Source organism: Lagenorhynchus albirostris, chromosome 1 (genome assembly GCF_949774975.1).
Source record: "Lagenorhynchus albirostris chromosome 1, mLagAlb1.1, whole genome shotgun sequence".
Taxonomy (NCBI): domain Eukaryota; kingdom Metazoa; phylum Chordata; class Mammalia; order Artiodactyla; family Delphinidae; genus Lagenorhynchus; species Lagenorhynchus albirostris.
The window spans coordinates 177625527-177639488 of record NC_083095.1 but is presented as its reverse complement, the minus strand read 5'-3'; the positions used below and the strand labels follow the sequence as shown (position 1 = coordinate 177639488).

At 38.8% G+C, this 13962-nt stretch overlaps 1 protein-coding gene across 2 annotated transcripts in view; it reads right to left on the bottom strand.

The window, feature by feature from the left end:
• Window positions 1–13962, bottom strand: part of PLXDC2 (plexin domain containing 2) — a 413757-nt gene that overhangs the window by 197861 nt on the left and 201934 nt on the right. The window lies entirely within an intron of this gene.

The following is a 13962-nucleotide window of genomic DNA, read 5'->3' as shown; positions in this document are numbered from 1 at the left end:
AATTAAATGTTTAAAGTATGTGAAAAGAATAAAGTTTTGCTGTTGTGGTCTGTTGATCTGTTCTTCAGTTACAAAGGGAATCTAGAAGTTTCAACTCTGAATCAAGCTATTCTCTTTAACATCACCACTGCCTCTCAGTTGTCCACTACAAAGTAGGTCAGCCATCACGATAATCTTAGGGTTCTTTTTAGTTTGATTAATCTTCTCCAAAATAGTAGAGCATGTTATCTGTCAAGTTTCACTGAATTTAAAAAAATATATGTTTATTTTACAAAATTGTATATTCAATTTATCTTCTGTACATCCCAGAACAAAAGGCAATTTTACGGAACAAGATATTTTGCACCTACAGATCTAGACCTGCAGATATTTTAATTTTTAAGATACGATAAACTCCCCAGATTCAGTATACAGATGACCCCTAAACAACAAGGGTTTGAACTGCGTTGGCCAGTTCCACTTATGAGGCATTTTTTTCCCAATAAATATAGTATCTGTGTTTTCATTTTACAGATCTTTAAATTATCAAAGTGTTGAGAAAACTTTGATTAGAGATCACAATATATGAAATCAAAAGAACTAGGGTTTGAGTCCTGATTCTATCCAGCCCTTGGGTGAGTCATTTGTCAATTTCCTTATTTTTGAGGCAGAGATACCAGTGTGTGGATTTTCAAATGTGCGGGGACTGGCAGCCCTAGCCCCCAGTGTTGTTCAAGGGTCAACCATTTTATGTCCACGTTTAAAAGCAAAGAATCAAAGAATAAAAAATTCTGGTTACTAGAAAGCTACTTTTACTTTGTAGAGAGGAAAACTGGAGAGACTTAGGAAGAAAGTTCATAAATTTTGCCCCTCTTTTTTCTAAAAAGGGATCTGAAGCTTTGGATATATATATTTATAATATATCTTTATATATCTCTTTATATAGATAGATAGTAAGATAAAAACAAGACACAACAAAGCAAAACAAAGAAAAAGAAACCCTAGATTTTGTGTATGTTTGAAATTATATGAACCAGATATATTATTATTAGGCAAGAAACAAGAAAAACAGGGAGCTATAACAAAGGTGGTTAGCTGAAATAAAAGGATCCATAGGGAAATTAATCGGCTGATTTAGAGCCTAACAGCATGTACAAACTACCTATAGTAAAAGGTTATTATGTTAAAATTCAACAATTTCTATATCATATCTCTCCCAATATACAAATTAAAAAAAAAAGAATTATATATAGCTAGATTAAATTTAGCTCTTTCCAATTGTACAAATGATTGCTTTTTTCTATCCATCAGAGATTTCTAATGACTTATTTGGCATGATATTAATCATTCAAAATTTACAGTGACTTTCCATTAGGGTTTTTTTCTTTCCTTTTTAATGAAAGCTGCATCTTCAGAAAGGGTTTATCTTCATTTTTATTTTATGCTGACTAATGGGAACAACAAAATCTATTTTCACTGCACTAACTGAAATGAGTGGTTACTAATAACCCTAACATAAAAGCTTCAGTGGCAAAATCATTATCGCAAAGAAAAGGTCAGACATAATTTTATAAAGGCACTTGCTGTAGTACACTGTTCTCCATCATTCTAATTTATTTCCACGCTCATGTGCAAATCGGTAAAATTTACAGCCCTTTGGCATTCTCACTTCCAGAATAAGAGTTTGGTTTAAACATCTATCACTAACACATCAAAGATGAACCAGAGGAATATGACAATTTTTCAGCCACAAATGTTTAAATATTTTAGAATAAAATTGAGATAAACAAATATATAAGTTAAAGACTGTTTTTGAGAAGTAAATAAGTTCTCAAGGAAAAATTGCTGATATATTATCCTGAAGCACAACATCAATGATTGAAATGTTTCCCTGTTTAAATGACCAGATACCTTAGTTATCACCATGGCCTGCTTCACACTAATAATGGCAATGACAATTTAGAAAGGTGTTACCTTCTCAATAGTTGTGAAATCTACCCATTTCTCTCCAGGTACTACTGACACCCTTCTCCAAGTATAGATCACTTTTTTTTTTTTTTTTTTTTTGCGGTACGCGGGCCTCTCACCGCCGCGGCCTCTCCCGTTGCGGAGCACAGGCTCCGGACGCACAGGCTCAGCGTCCATGGCTCACGGGCCCAGCCGCTCGGCAGCACGTGGGATCCTCCCAGACTGGGGCACGAACCCGAGTACCCTGCATCAGCAGGCGGACCCCCAACCACTGCGCCAGCAGGGAAGCCTAGTATAGATCACTTTTAGCGTAATAACTTGCTCACAGGTGTCTTGGCTCCATTTTCCCTGGAATTCATTCTCCATACTATCTAGCATATCACTCCCCCACTTCAAATCATTCAATCTAGAATCCCATTGACCCTGGAATCATGCCAAAATAGTGAAAACGAGTTCTAAGACCCACCACTAACTGGTCTCTCCTACCTTAAGATTCTCCCTTCATATTTTCTGTTCAGGCCAGCCTTCTAGAATAACTTTTAGTTCCTTGAAACTGCCACTCTTAACCCTGGGCTCTGGTACTTCAACATGATGTCTCTTCTGACTGAAATGGTCTCTCAACCTTGGCTGGTCATGGCGCCCACGTTCTTTGGCTTAGTTTGGTTGGTACTCCAAACCTGACATAAGGACTTGGAGCAGATAATTTGTTTGGAAGGTGATCCTAGGAAGCATTTGCTAAAGGAGGTGGGAAAAGTGAGACAAGGAAAAGAGAAAAACTAGTAACAGCTATTGGTTGTGTTACCACTATAGCCAGGTCTCCCCTTGGAGACCTTCTGAGAAAGAGTGGGGGGAAAATATGCCTCAGAATCATCTCATTGGAGGTTAGGAGGCTGGGCTACTTATCCATCAACGCCAATCTCCTGTCGATCAAAGGTGCTCCTGCGGGCAGATGAATCCCCCCTTCCCCAGGATTACCCTTGCTTACCCTCAGGCAGAGAGAAGAGCCACAGCACTTGATCTGAGGAGTTGTTAGTATATTAGAAGCTGCCTCCCACAGCTTCAAGTGAACTCAGGGAGGCAGAAGGGATATGGGGCAAAGCATCAAGAGGCACCGCGAAGTGTCACATCCTCAGAGTCCTACCGTGACTTCTTAGCCCAAGTTAGGCTTCCTACCGTATCTCACCTAGCATTCTCTCTATATACATGCACACGTGAAACAACCGCATGGGGTTCAGATTTTAACTGCTTCAAAGTGAAACTCGGCATCAGGGTGGTTAAGAATGGCCCAGGTGGGAAACCAAAATTTAAACCCAGATTTGAAAGACAACAAAGACAATGCTCTTAATTACTGAGCTATTGAAAATAAAGTGATAAGAAGTGTCACACTTAAAGGCAAATTTTTGAAAATTATCATCCCTCCTTAAAACACATACAAACACAGACACACACACACACACACTCAAACACACACACACACACACAAACTACTGAAACATAAACAAAAATCATTAAGCACTAGAATTTCATGAAGGGCTTTAAGCTAATTTATTATATATTCAGTATAATTACCCTCTGGGTAATTGGATCATTATTTTATCTCAGTATGGTATATAAAACAGGCATGGGCGGGGAGCTAAAGGAAAGTTTTATTTGTTCATTCATTCATTCATGCAGTCAGAAATCATTTATTCAACACCTTATATGTACCAGGCACTTAATCAGGGTCTGAGCATCATACAGTAAGTCCCACCCAGTTTCTTCCTTCAAGGAGTTCAGAAGATGGTGCAGGAGAGCAACATGGAAGGATAAACAAGTAGGACCAGGCAGGGTCAGAGTAAGGACCCAGAGAGAACACCTAATCCAGAGGAGATGGCATTGAAACTCTTTAAAAGGAATCACCAGTAGCTAGTCAGATGAGACCTGAAGGCATGGGAGTGGAAGGGATTGTGAAAATATATGTAGAAGGTAAAACTGGAAGGATCGTGATTAATTGTATATAAAAGCTGGGAGCGGGGAAGAGCTGTCTAGAATGTAGGACAGGTTTCTAGCTGGGTGACTGGTGGACCATAATCCACCAACTGAATTGATGAATACGGGAAGAAGAGCTATTTTGGTTAGGTGTGAGAAGGCTTGCTGCGTCACTAATTAATTACATATCCTTTAACTATATAATTAAAAAAAAACCCCCAAATTGTAAATGCCACAGAGGACCCTTCTGAAATCAGAAGGGTAAACAGAAAAAGAAACGTAATTTTGAAATTTAGTTGACTTAATTGATGTACATGACAGAAATGAATGCTTTCCTATCTTGGATCTCATCCCATAAGAAATATCTAATGTAAAAGGAAGAAGCATTTCGGAAAACTGTCATGTGAAGACACAATAAATTAATTAACAGGGCGAAATATAAAATGAAAACTCAGAAGTGAAATTTTAACAAGCATGTGTGGCATAAATAAAATCAATTGAATTTGCTAATTCCTTACACTCTGCAGAAAGGAGGGGTATCATAATTTTGAGACAAGCATAGGAAGTATCACAGGGGGGAGAAGAAATTTATGAAGCATGCTTTGAAAAGTTTGCAGAAGCATATAGATAGGTTCTAGGTGGTGTGTTGCAAATTTATGGCAGGTACAGCCATGTATGACTGTGACTTTTAAAACCACATCATGCTCCCTCACAGCATGCCCCGCGGAATCACTGCTGGGAACAGACTATCAGAGGCAATTAGGGCCATACTCAGAGATCTCTAAGTGCGTCCCCACCTCTTACTGCCTCTTTTACATATTTTTCTTATGCCTATCGCCATCCGGCTTCTGACTAATTATTATGATCTCTGCTAATTCTTTCTTAATAACACAAGAATTATAAACCTATGTAAACACTATTCCAGGTTTACTTGTTTGCCTATTTCTCAGTGGTATTACAAAGATAAATTAATTAGTCAATGCTTGTAAGACCTTGAAGACAGAAACTATTAGGTTAAGAATCTGGAGTGGGCACATTTATAATCCTAAAAGCCATTTAAAAGGTCATTAATAAAAACTGCCTTTTGTTTTAAGACAGCTTCTTATTTACAGTAATAAGGTTATACTTTTCTGGTTCCCCCAGCCTTGATTTCATCTTTATAAAGTATAGTCTTGATGAAAGCAGCTTGTGGGAAAAATATTAGTAGTAACTACTCTTTTAGGAACTGCTGATCTCTTGAGTTCATGACAGCAAAGGGTCCAGAGAATATGGGCAGTATCCATTTATTTAAGAATAAATTCATGGATTAATCATTAATTTCTATACATATATTTTAACATTCTATTTTTAATCATTCAAATCATTTCATGTTTGCAGGGCACATGTTTGTATCTTGAAGCTGTCACATAGGTGGGATGATGATGGTGATGATGATGATTGACAAAGTGAGATTTGTGTTATTTTTTCCAAAGACAATTTCAAAAGTTAGACGGAGTCAGTTTGTTTATTTATGTCAAATATTAACTTTGAGAGGAAATGAAAATTTTAAGAAAAGATACTTTTTGTTTTATTTACATAGATATTTCTAGTGATACTGGCTTTCATCGAAATACCTGAATAAATTATCTTATTTCCAGTAATATTTATATCCCTAATAAATAAAAATGATTGAATAATCCTTATTAGATAACTTTTTATATATAACTATGAATAAATTTAATTTCTTAATTGGGATGTGACATATTCTTCCATAATGCACAAAACATTCTTGAACCTGAATAAGGTCCACATAAAATTCATTCACCTATAAATGCTTAGAACAGATTATTGCAGTCCTTTGTTAACCACAGACACAAATTTTAAAATCTTCTTTTAGTGGAAATAGATGGAACTTTATTTTTAAATTTTCAAAGATTCTTTTCTAATTTTTGAATGATCTAGCATGGTTTTAGAGTCAGACAGACTTGAAATTACATCCCAGCTTTGGTACTTTGTAGCTGTGTGATTTCGTAAATCATTTAACCTCTTTAAGGCACAGTTTGCTCATCTGTAGTCAATACATTTCTTCAAAGGGTTATTTTAAGGATCAAACGACCAAATGACACCTGGACCTTCATAAGCACTGAGTCAATATTATATTATGTACCTGAAGGCGTCTAGCATAGCAGTAGTTCCTTAAAACTCATTTCCTAAATAAAAATAGCTCCCTGTTTGACTCCTAATAAGTAGATGGAAATGATTTGACATATGTTGTTTCTAATATCAATGCAGGCATATTCCTTTTCTAACAGAATCATATGACAATTAGACATTATGTTCCTCAGCAACGTTATGATGTTTTCAGTTCTGTTATATTGAAATAATCATAACTACTGTATTTACTGGTGTTAGGAGAATGAAATTAGCATTTAATATATCAGACATTATGCTAAGTATTTTGCCTGCATTTAGCAAGTATGAATGCTAAAATTAGGTAAAAGTATGACAAGAAACAGGATGTTGATATGCACAAAGTATCTTCCCAAAAGATACTAGATAATTACCAAAGGAAAAATAGTAAGTTTACAGTGAAGAAACAAAATCTGGCAGACATCACCTTAAGCAGGTGATCAAAGTTAACATCACCAGTCATACTGACATCACGTACCTCCTGGTGTGATGCATGATGAAGGACAAAATATCATTCCCCTAGTATTCTTGCGAAAAATAGATACCTGTGTTTAATCATGAAGAAGCAGTAGACAAACCCCAAATCAGGATCACTGTACAAAATAGCTGGCAAAGACTCTTCAAAATGTCAAGTTCATGAAAGATAAAGAAAGATGGAGAACCTGTCATAGGCTGGAGGAGACGAGACTAGATTTGACAAATAAATGCAATGTAGGTCCTAGATTGGATTCTGGATAGGAAAAAAGATGGTTTGGGGACAATTCACAAAATGTGAATAAGGCCTGTAGATTCATTAAGAGTAATGTTGGTGTCAACATTAATTTCTTGGTATTGATAATTGTACTATGAATATGTAAAGTGTTAATATTTGGGGAAGCACGGTGAAAGCTATATGGGAACCCTTTCAATAATGTTTCCAAGTTTATTTATGAGCCTGAAAGTATTCCAAAACAAAACTCTAGAAGGACAAGTAATAAGTTCAAACCACCAGCAGTAGTAGAGCCAGGATTTCAGTCCAATATGCTTGACTCCAAAACTCCTGAGTCTTGACCACGATATCATTCTACCTCCCTTCTTTTACACTGGGTGATCCTTTTCCTACCTATTAACAGACTTTCTATAGCTGTGTTTTTCTACCTGATACTCTTAACATTGTCAGTGACTCATAGTTTTGTTCTCAGTAGACATAACTTAATTTTCTTTAAAACTTAATAACAAGGAAAATAGTAGAAAGCTCCCAGGTGCCTGAGGCAACAGCCACACACGCACAAATCGGAGGAAGGTGCAGAGCAGTCTTCTCAGATGAAATGCACCGAGTCACAGGGACTCGCGCCACGCTGGGTGGAGCTGTAGTGAGCTGCACACCACTGAGGTCTGATGGCAACGCGGTGGGTCCCTTCTCACCAGGTAATGGGTGCAGCCTGAACTACTCTTTTTTGCACGTTTGAGGATCAGATGCTTCCATTTCTTATCCTCCAAGGATAGATCTAAGGGCCTATTCTCTAAACTTACAGAACATCGATTGATTTATTTTTTTACAATGGTCAATGGTAATGGCCTTTCACGGGTTTATTCACCTATTTAACAAATATATTCACTTATAAAAGTAACATAAACCGAAAGACAGTAGAATGATAGAAATATGAGTATATATATGTATATGTATGTAGATATAGATAGAAAGATTTAAGTCAGTAAGTTTCCACCCCAAGCAACTACTAAAGAGAGAAAATGTACTATGCAGAGGCATTTCCATGTGGTTGACAGAAGTGCAAGCTTCTTTTGTATACCCTAAAGTAAGATCCTGCTTCTAGGCCATAAAAGAGCTGAGTATATTCCAGAAATAAAATAACTGCAGGGCAGGATGACTTGAAACAGTTTCACCACGTAGGATTTTTACAAAATGCAATTTTAAACAAACTCTTACACTCCCGGGAGGAGTGAACAGGACATGGGTCTTTAATCCAGTGACTGAAAACACCGGAAACCTAATTAAAATATCAAAATGTCCATGGAAAGGGACTAATCAATATGCAAATATACAGGGAAGGGAGTGGCTCCTTTTAGAAATAAAGCCCATCAACTGAATTGATTTTCTGAGTTAGAAATTCTAACAGCTTCAGCACTTTTTTCATAACAGAGCTGAGAACTTAATTAACCCCGCCTATGGAATGACACTCTGCGTGGGACTACAGGTAAATTAGAAAACAAAATGTAAACATTTTGCAGTTACCTGATGCTTGCTCATATGAACTTGAGATGAAGTGAATTATCATCATATCTTTTGAGCTCTCCCATCGCACGGTTCCCAGAAACACTTCGCTTACAGTAGCTTGCCTATACTTGCATGTTTTGAGAATCATTCAAATTAATGTGACTATTTACCATTCAGGCGGAGTGCAGAACATAAGTCTGTTCAGGGGCACAGAAAGTAAAACAGGATTTTATAAAGAAGCCCTGGGAGGGCAGGTAGGGGAAGGGGAGAACCAGACGTCACTTCTGAATTTTTCATGCTGCTCTAGGAACAAGGCAGTGATTCTACCAGGCTTCTCAAACCTGAGTGTGCAGGGCAATCACTTAGGGTTCTTGTTTAAAATAGATTGATTCAGTAGATGTGGGGGGGAAGGGAGCTAAAATTCTGCATTTCTAACAAGCTCCCAGAGCTACTGAGACTGCCCCAGGAATCCCACTTGGAGTGGTCAAGGCTTTATGTCATATAAATGGTCTTTGAAACTCTAAAACAGTGCTGTAAGGAAGCTTTGACGAGCGTGAAATGGGTTAAAAGGATAAATAGACTTGATTCCGGATAACATCATCTCACTTCATCTGTTAGCACTCAACTGACCTGAAATTTTCCATTTAAGGAAGTAAAGGATAGAGGTACCTCCTGGCCCAGCACCTTTAAAGCAATGATTTGCAAAACCTCTTTGCAGCCCCAGTACACCTGAGGGCAATGACACTGGTTACTTCCTTGACCAGGGACTTGGACAGGGCAGGAAAAGTATTCCTATGAGTTCATCCTTGACAGTTTGAAAATGTCCTCCCTTGCCTCGGTTGATTATAATCTGTCCTCCCTTCTTTCCTGTCACTGGAAAATGACTGTTTTAAAGTTAAAATGCTCACATGACGATGGTTAGTATCGATCTTAACAGACATCAATAGAACTGTAGTAGCCAGGGTTTCAACATTGTACAAATGTTAAATCATTCCATTCTAGTAACAACCTTAGAAAGTAGGTACCATTGTCATTCCCATTTTACAGCTGAGGAAAGTGATTAACAGACAGCAAATAACAGACTTCAAGTCACCCAGCTTATAATTGGCAAAAGTGGGGACTCACATCCAGGCAGCCTGTTTCTAAGTCCACATGCTTAAACGCTATATCAAGGTGCCCCTCAACTGACATTGAAACAGCAGGTAAAACATTGACCAGCTGAAATTGGTTTTGCTCCCTTCAATCAGGTTGTTGATTAATCAAACCTGGAGTTATTTTACAGAGGCAGCAGTGCGCACGTGCAAGACAGGAACCCAGGCCTCCAGGCTGACCCTGGAACTTAGACTCTTCAGTCTACAGAACTCAAAGAAAAGAAATGCTTCCACTGGTGCCCTTTACGAAGTGAGAAGTCCTTCAATAAGGAAAATCCAGCTCCCAGCAGCACAAGTAACTTGAGACTAGTCAATCAGCTTCCAAATTTGAAATTCCCCTAACCCCTTAAATTTCACCCCAGACTTGGATCTGAGACAGATTTAAGCCCTGCCTGCCTGCCAGCCATTCAACCTGCAATAAAGCTGTTTCCTTTCTCAAACAAAGGTGTCACAGTATTGGCTTCTATGCACATCAGGCAGGGAGTCCTTGCTTGGTAACAATGTGTTAAGATTTGGAATTCAGTGCTGGCAGAGCTCCTGGGAAGGATGATTAAATCATTCAAAACTTGACTACAGGTTGAAATCAAAATTTAGGCCAGGTCCAATTTTAACTCTTCAACCTCCTCTGCTAACATCTCTCCTTTTATTATTTTTTTTAAACTTTTTACTTGGAAATAATTTCAAATTAAAGTTACAAGAATAATCCAAAGAGCCCCCTGCATCATTTATGCAGATCCACCAGCTTTTAACGTTCTGCCACAGTTGGCAATTTTTGGATTTTTCAAAAGCTAAGTAAATTGATGCCTCTGAACACAGCTTCCAAGAGCTGCTCCTTTATCCACCCTACCCATATCTACAGTTTGCTCTGCAGGGATCAGGGCTCAGGTGCCTAAACTCAGCCTATCTATCAGGAGCAAAACTTACTCCGCATTTCTTCTCAGAGAGTGGCTGCATAACAAGAAATTCCTGGCAATGTATCATTAATTCAGAGTGGCTAAAAGTGTTCTACTTCCGGTCCCACTGGAGTGGAACAGAGCACCTTCAGTGAAAAAAGGCTGAGACACCTACTTTCTGGGGCTGCACAGAAGTTCTGATGGGAAGGCAATTTATAAACAAACCATGTGAGACCTTGACTATTTTGCCTAGAGTAATCATCCACCACCTAAGTCACAGGCTGTAATTTAGTAAGAAGAAACAGACAAAAAAAAAGATATTGAAAATAGGTATAAAATATATTTTTAAAAGGTACTAAAATGCTAGCTTGTTCAGGAAATCTCAATTCCAAAATGTCTTAAGTCTTTCATCTTCTACAATTTAAGATTTTTCACAAGAATTATACCTACTTGCTTTTAGTTATATTTACTCTTAAGGAACATTATAGTCCATCTATATTTTTCTGTGCTACGAAGCATTTTCCTTGCAAAAGAGTCCTGTGAAAGCTTTATCATTTAATAACTTCAGGATGAGAATATGTTTTACACTCATGTTATCTAAATTTAACCCTTGTTAAGTCTTCATGGGGTCCTAGAGAGATCTCGGAAAGGATGATTAAAAACAGGTCTGAGGCTTCCCTGGTGGCGCAGTGGTTGAGAGTCCGCCTGCCGATGCAGGGGACGCAGGTTCGTGCCCCGGTCCGGGGGGAATCCCACATGCCGCGGAGTGGCTGGGCCCGTGAGCCATGGCTGCTGAGGCTGCGTGTCCAGAGCCTGTGCTCCGCAATGGGAGAGGCCACAACAGTGAGAGGGCCGCGTACCGCAAAAACAAACAAACAAACAAAAAACAGGTCTGAGAAGAGAATCTAGGATGAAAGACAGGAGTAAATGGATTTATTCATTCCACCTGAGATATGGCTGCCTGGCTTCAGGGTCCCTTTTTAGCAGCTGTTACAATTATAAAAGATTAATGTGAAACCTTCCAAGAGGGTTTCACAGAAACCTTAAGTATTCATCTCACTTGTGACTTTAAAAAGGTGAGTAGAGGACTTCCCTGGTGGTGCAGTGGTTGAGAATCCGCCTGCCAATGCAGGGGACACGGGTTCGATATCTGGTCCAGGAAGATCCCACATGTCGCAGGGCAACTAAGCCCATGCACCACAACTACTGAAGCCCCTGCGCTTAGAGCCCGTGCTCTGCAACAACAGAAGCCACGGCAATGAGAAGCCCGTGCGTACGGCAACGAAGAATAGCTGCTCGCCACAACTAGGAAAAGCCTGTGCACAGCAACGAAGACCCAATGCAGCCAAAAAAAAAACCGAGTAGATATTTATCTATCTAGGATTTTTTTACAGCCATCATTGGTAACAGAGAATGTATGATTACTTCCTATGACTCTAACTTTATATAAAGAATGGTGCCTGTCCTCTACTAAAGATACAATATTGGAGAAATGAGATTAAATTGAACTGAAATATGATGAATTCAAGTATGATTTTTAAAAAGAAGGTATGTTCTTGCTTTGGAAAACTAAGGTTTGTAATCTGCATAAAAATTGAACACTGTACTTCACAAGGCCACTATCTTGAAGAATTTCCAAAGTCCCTGCCATGTCTAAAATATTAGATGGGAATGTTCAACCTGTGTCATTAATGCCATCGGTGGAAGAGGGACTACATCCTTACTTGTCCACTTTGAGGGAAGTGGACCAGCTTACATGCCTGGCATGTAGAGGAGCTCATATTGATTTTATGGAATGGAACAAAAGAAGGCCTTTCTTTTCCATAAAAGGCCCTCAAATAATACTTTCTTCACGACAGATATTCTCAAAGTTGATAAATGATTTCAGTATGATAATAATAGTAAAATGAATTAATTAAACCAAAATTAAGGTAGGCACATGCAGACACAACTCATCCCAGTCTGTTATTAAACTAGAGGGAAATCCTGTATATGAAGACAGGTGAGGCCAGGTTGATGAACTGTGTATGTCTTACTTGAAATGAAACAACTCACAAGACAGAATGCAGCAAGTTTATTCAACCAGTCAAAAATAAAAATAAATAAAAGCAACTTATTGTTAGACACTGCAAACAGGACTCAGGCAAAAATATGTGGTCTAGATAATAGCCTAATAGAGATAGCAAATTAAATTGCCTTTTGAGTTAATCGTTTAGAAAAATAAGCACTTATCAACAGATTTTCTGATGTGCGGAAAAAATGAAATGGTGCAATATGAGAAAACAGTTGACTAAAGTCACCACAGGCATCCGGATATAGCTCTCCCAACACCAACATTATGGAAATGTAAGAGCAATGGAAATGCTAGTCAAAATGATGCTATTTTCCTTGGAAAAAAGAAAATACCTCCAGAAAGCCTAATTTTTGTTTAATGGAAGTTTTCTGTATCTATTTGAGTAGTCTGAGGATCCCCACAGACAACAGTCCAATTTTTAAATTTTAAAACAGTCCACCATCAAAAACTATACCAGTTTCATCAAAAACCTTACCTGCTCTATGACGGAGACATAGGAGAGCAGCACTTCATTTTGCTAGTGTTTCTTATACAAAGAATCAATCTTCTTACTAACATATAGAAAGATAATTTAAAAAAAAATTTTTTTTTTAAAGTCAGGGTATGTTTATGTCTGGCAAAAAGCAGACTGGCAATTTCTTGGCAGAAAATTATATAGAGATATTATATAGATATATAGATATATATCTGTAGAAAGAGACTCTTAGAGATTACTTAGGAATTAACTTACTTGGGGGTTACTATTTTTTATTAGGACTCTCAAAAAACAATGCCTTACTACCTCATTGTTATTTTCAGCATCCTTTCATATCTCATTTTTATTCTTTTTCTTTATTTAAAATTTATTTATTTTTGGCTGCTTTGGGTCTTCGTTGCTGTGTGCGGGCTTTCTCTATTTGCGGTGAGCGGGGGCTACTCTTTTTTTTTTAAATAAATGTATGTATTTATTTATTTTTGGCTGTGTCGGTTCTTCATTGCTGCATGCGGGCTTTCTCTGGTTGTGGCGAGCGGGGGCTACTCTTCGTTGTGGTGTGTGGCCCTCTCACTGCAGTGGCTTCTCTTGTTGCGGGCTCTAGGCGCACAGGCTTCAATAGTTGTGGCACGTGGGCTCAGTAGTTGTGGCTCGCGGGCTCTAGAGCACAGGCTCAGTAGTTGTGGCGCACGGGCTTAGTTGCTCCGCGGCATGTGGGATCTTCCCGGACCAGGGCTCGAACCCATGTCCCCTGCATCGGCAGGTGGATTCTTAACCACTGCGCCACCAGGGAAGCCCGAGGGCTACTCTTCGTTGTGCTGCGTGGGCTTCTCATTGAGGTGGCTTCTCTTGTTGTGGAGCACGGGCTCTAGGCATGCGGGCTTCAGTAGTTGTGGTGCATGGGCTCAGTAGTTGTGGTGCACAGGCTTAGTTGCTCCGCAGCATGTGGGATCTTCCCAGACCAGGGCTCAAACCCGTGTCCCTGCATTGGCAGGCGGACCAGGGAAGCCCCATTTTTATTCTTGAAGTAGCACTGGAAGGTTGTCAAGGCAGGCATTTTTCCCTTCGTTCCA